The sequence below is a fragment of the Chlorocebus sabaeus genome, chromosome X, assembly GCF_047675955.1.
Source record: "Chlorocebus sabaeus isolate Y175 chromosome X, mChlSab1.0.hap1, whole genome shotgun sequence".
In the NCBI taxonomy this organism is placed as follows: domain Eukaryota; kingdom Metazoa; phylum Chordata; class Mammalia; order Primates; family Cercopithecidae; genus Chlorocebus; species Chlorocebus sabaeus.
The window spans coordinates 67109735-67116632 of record NC_132933.1 but is presented as its reverse complement, the minus strand read 5'-3'; the positions used below and the strand labels follow the sequence as shown (position 1 = coordinate 67116632).

The 6898-nt window shown below is 38.6% G+C and overlaps 1 pseudogene; it reads right to left on the bottom strand.

The window, feature by feature from the left end:
* Positions 1-1122: 1122 nt before the first annotated feature.
* On the bottom strand, positions 1123-2121 carry LOC103232289 (swi5-dependent recombination DNA repair protein 1 homolog; annotated as a pseudogene).
* Between the last annotated feature and the right edge of the window lie 4777 nt (positions 2122-6898).

The following is a 6898-nucleotide window of genomic DNA, read 5'->3' as shown; positions in this document are numbered from 1 at the left end:
CATAATAAAACAAGAGAAAACAAACAAACAAACAAACAAATGCTAGCAAGGATGTGGAGTAAAGGAAACACTCGTATACTGTTGGTGGGAATGTAAATTAGTACAACCACTATGGAGAAAAATTTGGAGGTTCCTCAAAAAAGTCGAAATAGAGCTATCATGTGATTCAGCAATCCCACTGCTGGGTATATATCCAAAAACATGGTAATCAATATATTGAAGAGATATCTGTACTGCTATGTTTATTTTAGCACTATTCACAATAGCCATGATATGGAGTCAACCTTAGTGTCCATCAGCAGATAAATGGATAAAGAAAATGTGGTACACAACGGAATATTGTTAAGTCATAAAAAGAATGAAATCCTGTCATTTGCAGCAACATAGCTGGAATTGAAGTCATTGTGTTAACTGTAATTAGCCAGACACAGAAAGACAAACATCATATGTTCTCACTTATTTATGAAATCTAAAAATGAAAACAATTGAACTCATGGACATAGAGAGTAGAAGGATGGGTACCAGAGACTGGGAAGGGTAGTGGGGGTGTGGGGAGGTGGGGACAAAAAATAGAATGAATAAGACCTAGTATTTGATAGCACAACAGGGTGACTAGTGTCAATAATAATTCATTTTTATTTTTAAAAAATTTGGACATAGGAGTTTAATTACCTGCTAGACCATCAGATGGAAATATGTAGTAAATTGATGGAAAAAAGGTTTATATATTTAGGAGAGAGGCAGGCATTTTTAGACCACTTGAAATTTAGACATTCACCAGATTGGACAATTTTTGGCATTTAAAATAAATCTTTTTGCCACAAAAAAACACAAAGCAATGTATTAAAACTGGTTTAGAGAATTGCCCAAATGATTTTTTCAACATGATTTAAATTTTTTTCATATTCCATTAAATGTCAAATTTTCTTCGGCAAATCTATCCAAATACTACATTTTCATTTTACAACTTAGTTTATATTTATATAGTAGAGTGTCCTAAATTGATGTTCATCAGGATACCTTCCTCTAAGCCCTAATTGTTTCTATCTTCCATTTAAAATGTATAAGTATCTTTTAATTAAGTTGCTATTCTCAAAGATATTCTGGAGAAATAATTAGGAATTAAACACCTATAAATTCTTCTTCACTTCTGCTGTAGTGTAGCAATTTATTATCTAACCCATAGTGGTCTATCAGTTGAGTAAGTTTAATTTCTTGTTCTCTTCAGACATAGCTGACTATAACTCATAAAGCAACAGCTGGCTACAGCTTCTCCATTTCTTTTTTCTTTTTTTTTTTTTTTTTTCAGACGGAGTCTCGCTCTGTCACCCAGGCTGGAGTGCAGTGGCTGGATCTCGGCTCACTGCAAGCTCCACCTCCCAGGTTCACGCCATTCTCCTGCCTCAGCCTCCCGAGTAGCTGGGACTACAGGCACCCGCCACTACACCCGGCTAATGTTTTGTATTTTTAGTAGAGACGGGGTTTCACCGTGTTAGCCAGGATGGTCTCGATCTCCTGACCTCGTGATCTGCCCGTCTCGGCCCGGCCTTCTCCGTTTCTTTATTAACAACTGTAACTGAGACTGATCAACATTCTTTCATCTATACATTTGGACAAGATTTCTCCTCCAACGAAGGTCTTCTTTCTCCTGAACCTGCTTCACCAATTTTGCTTTTTCTTCATTTAATTCTTGTTTAGGAAGATTCTAATTCACAGACTCATTTTGAAGAACACTATATGACACAGAATCAAGTGACTGAGATTCACTCACATGGATATTCTTGAAGGTGTTTTTCAAATATGTGCTTTTTTCAAATTCACTTGTCTATGTGTTTAAAATTTTCTTGAAATTCCAAACAGTTTTCCTCTGTGGAAGATGTTGGTTTCTCTGAGAAGTTCTTATTGTTTTCTTCATTCTCTACTTTAAGATGTTTTATCACATTGTAACAGGAATTAAATGAAGAACTTGTTTTCCTTAATCTTTCTTTAAGTGTTACACTCATAGATTGTTTTCATGAACTAGTTGTATGAGGAAATGATGGATTCACAAAGGCCTGTGGTACTAGGCAAAACCACAGCTGAGTCTGACTGATTTTCCATCTTGAAAATGAAATATTGGTTTACCTCTCTGCTATACCCAGTGTGAGCAGAAAGCACATGTAGTTGCGGCCATAAATCTATCCTGTGCCCAAGGCGGGGCCATGCGAGAGAGCTATAGTCAATAATAATTTAATTGTACATTTAAAAATAACTCAAGGAGTATAATTGGATTGTTTGTAAAACAAAGGATAAATGCCTGAGGGGAAGGATACCCCTTTCTCCATTATGCAATTATTATGCATTGCATGCCCATATCAAAACACCTCATATTCCCCATAAATATATACATCTACTAAGTACCTACCAAAATTTTGAAAAAAAGCAATCCCATTTAAAATAGCTACAAAAAGGTACCTGGGAATAAACTTAACTAAGGATTTGAAAGCCCTCTCCAAGGAAAACTAAAACACTGTAATGAAACAAAGTGAAGAGGATGCAAACTAATGGAAAGACATTCCGGGCTCATAGATCAGAAGAATGAGCATCATTAAAATAAGAAGACTGCCCAAAGCAGATTCCGTGCAATCCTTATCAAAATGCAAATCCAACTGATGCCTGATGATCAGAGGTAACATTCTTCACAGAAATAGAAATAACAATCCTCAAATCCATATGGAAATACAAAAGACCCTCAATAGGCAAAGCAATCCTGAACAGAAGAACAAAGCTGGAGGCATCATACTACCTGACTTCAAAATATACTGTATCAAGCTATAGCAACCAACACATCACGGCATTGATAGAAAAAGACACATAGACTAATGGAAAAGAACAGGAAAGCCAGAAATAAAACCACATATTTACAGCCAACTGATTTTTTGACAAAGGTACCAAGAATATACATAGGGAAAAGGATACCTTCCTCAATAAATGGTGCTGGTGTTTTACTGTCCCTTCTGTATGGAGCTTTGGGCATGAAACTTCTATGACCCTTCCTAATCAGTATAAATGTAAATTTGCCTACTATACAAATGCATTCACAGTCATACACATATAGATATGCATGAATAATAAGAGAGACCATCGATCAGCATGTTTCACGTTGGCCACTTGTGAACAGTGATTTCATCCAAAAAGAACATACGTTTTAAACATCTGAGTAGTTTAAGTTAGAAAAAAATGATGAAAGGAAAAAAAGAAAACCGGCTAAGTGTCCTCCAAAGAGCAGTATCTGATGACCACATGTTGTAAACAGCCTGACTTCAACAGTGAGTGATAGGGGACATGTAATAAATCCTGGCAGAACCCAAGAAATTCAGTGTGTCCACATGCAGACAGGAGTATAGTATGGACCAATGTTTCACGATTTTGGATGAATCTTTCTGTCCCCAGTTAGTTGTGAAAATACTTTTAAAAAATAATTTTAGCCTTTGAAGAGTAATTTTCTAGTCCCTTCTGTGCTTTGAAATGTTAGGGATCAAGTTTAGGGGCAAGTTCCCTTTTGGGAGTTCCTTGTTTTCAGGATTTGTACGTGTGCACGACTCGCACCACATACTGCCGGCAGGTGGGGCACTTGCTCATGCGCTTGCTACACTTGGTGCAGGTGATCATGTGCCTGCACTCAAGCAGGTAGAGGCATTTTCAGAGGTTCTAATAAATGACGTTTCCCAGAAAGTGTGTATTTAGTTTAAACATTTTGTGTGCAAGTGTCAGAAATCCAGTGGTGTTTTCTGAACATCAAAGCAGGGGATTCGATTATAAGGATACAAGAGTGTATCACAAATCCCCAGGTCAGGAATGATACTGGACCTCCAGTATCATTAGAGTTAGAAAGCGCTCAGAAACCAATTCTAGGTTCACCTGGCAGTTCTGTGTCTCTCATCACTGTTTTTTTCTTTACGAACAGATTTTCTCTGCTCTACTGTCCACCTAGTGGAAAATATGGCTGCCTATAGCTAAAGAGGTTGCATAGTACAGATCAGCCATGGAGAAAATTTAAAACTCATTATGGATCTCAACTTCAAAGTGGGTCAGGGGCCTGTCCCCACCCTAGGTCGAGTCTACTGTGGCCAGAGGAACAGGCCTATGCAGGTGATGCATGGCAATGAGTCAGGCATTGTCATGTGCTGAGGACACAGGGATGAATGGCAGGGTCCCTGCACTCAAGTTGTTCACTGTCTAGAAGACAGAAACAAAATCAGATAACTTAGAATCCAACGAAGTAAATACTTTATGGACAGTGCTGTGGGTTCCACGGAGGGAAAAAGTAGTTTTGCCAAAGTATTAGCAGTCGAAGTAACACTACATCTGGATTTTAAAGGCAGAATATAAATTTGTTGGAAGAAAAGGGGTGTGGTAGTAGCACAGAGAGGTTAGGGCAGGGGTCCCCAACCACTGGATCACAGACCTGTACCCGTCGGCGACCTGTTAGAAACTGGACAGCACAACAGGAGGTGAGTGGCGGGCAAGCAAGCATTAGTGCCTGAGCTCTGCCACCTGTCAGACCAGCAGCTGCATTAGATTCACATAGGAGCACAAACCCTGTTGTGAACTGCCATGTGTGGGATCTAGGTTGTGCGCTCCTTATGAGTATCTAACTGATCCCTAATGATCAGAGGTGAAACAGTTTCATCCTGAAACCATCCCTGCCCTGCTTCCCATCTATGGAAAAATTGTCTTCCACAAAACTGGTCCTTGGTGCCAAAATGGTTGGGGACCGCTGAGTTAGGGCATTTTAGAAAAAGAAATGATACGTGCAGTGGGCCAGAGTCTGAGGATAGCGGGAAGTTCATTGGGATTGAAGAATAGAGTGAGAGGTGAGAAGGGAGGTAGAATGACAGGAGATGAAGCAAGAGAAGAGTATTTTTTATTTTGGGGAGGTGAACTCATATGTAATACTGAAGAAGTCAGATTGTATTTTATAGGCAACAGTTTTAAAGGACGGACATGATCAGGGCTCCTATATGTATTTAATTTTTAGGTGAAACTCTGCCACTGGTAGGGCAGGCAGATACAGTTCATTATGATGAGAAAGAATAGAATCTTATTATTTACTAGTTCACAAACACTTTTTGGTGTGTACCAATTCAGAGGTGTAATCCAAGCCTTTCCAAATATGACCTTGGACATCATTCTATCTCTCGGCACTTCAGTTTCCTCATCAATGTCTTCGTCTATAAAATGAAGGATAATTACTTACTGGTTATTATGAGGTTAACAGAAGAGGGCCTGTTACATAGTAGGCACTATGAGTGTTACTTGTAATTTTTTTTCTATCCTCTGAGCTATGCTCAGGGTCCCAAGCTCTCCCTTGTCATAGCCACATATGGTGCAGGCTGGGGATGCCTACTTAATGGCTTCACTCTTACGTATCTGTGGTGTGTTACTATGCTAAATGACCCCCTTCCCATAATGCATAAGCAGAAGAAGGAACCAATGTGGTTATTTCCATCTCAATAGGTATTGGAGTAGATGGAAGCGCCTGGTGTCAGGATGACTCATTAGAATAGTCTGCAAGAGAATGATAACAGTGGGTCGTGGGAATAAAGAGGAGGTGGCTGTGATCAGGAAGATATTCTGAGATAAAAAATCAGTAAGATTGTGTGCCCAAATGAATGCAGAAATTGAGGAAAAGTGATGAATTGTAATTTACCATGTGTGTAAGTAAGATTAATAGATCTTTTGACTCTACTGGATCAACTATTTTGATTTTTAGAAATCCTCCAGATTTCAATTGGTTTATTCGTTTGTTCTATTGGTAGCATGAGTTAGACAAAAATAATTGGCGTGATCTCCATTCAGCCCTTCAAGAAGAATAGGAAAAGAAAAATTAGCCAGGTGTGATGGCATGTGCCTGTTTTCCCAGCTACTCAGGAGGCTGAGGTGAGGATTGCTTGGGCCTAATATTTCAAGGATGCAGTGAGCTATGATTGCGCCACTGAACTCAGGGACATGGCGAGACTCTGTCTCTAAAAAAAAAAAATAAAAATAAATTTAAAAACACAATAGATCTACTGCCCCATCACTGACAATTGTTCAAGGCAACAGCTAGTAACAGTGAAACTATATTTATTTCTTCCAGTTTTACTAAGATATAACTGACAAACAAAATTGTACCCAAAGGATTATAAATCATTCTATCATAAAAACACATGCACACGTATGTTCATTGTGGCACTGTTCACAATAGCAAACACTTGGAACCAACCCAAATGCCCATCAATGATAGACTGGATAAAGAAAATGTGGCATGTATACACCATAGAATACTGTGCAGCCATAAAAAAGGATGAGTTTATGTCGTTTGCAGGGACATGGATGAAGCTGGAAACCATCATTCTCATCAAACAAACATAAGAACAGAAAACCAAACACCGTATGTTCTCACTCATAAGTGGGAGTTGAACAATGAGAACACATGGACACAGAGAGGGGAACATCACACATCGGGGCCTGTCGGGGGGTGGGGGGCTAGGGGAGGGATAGCATTAGGAGAAATACCTAATGTAGATGACAGGTTGATGGTTGCAGCAAACCACCATGGCACGTGTATACCTATGAAACAAACCTGCACGTTCTGCACATGTATCCCAGAACTTAAAGTATATTAAAAAAAAAAAAAAAACACACACACACAATAGATCTACTGCCTCATCACTGATAATTGTTGAAGGCAACAGCTAGTAACAGTGAAACTATATTTATATCCTTCTAGTTTTACTGAGATACAACTGACAAAATTATACATATTTATGGTATACACGTTTTGATATATGTATATATTGTGAAATGATCTAATGTACAGCATGGTGACTATAGTTAATAATACTGTATTGTATATTTGAAATTTGCTAAGAAA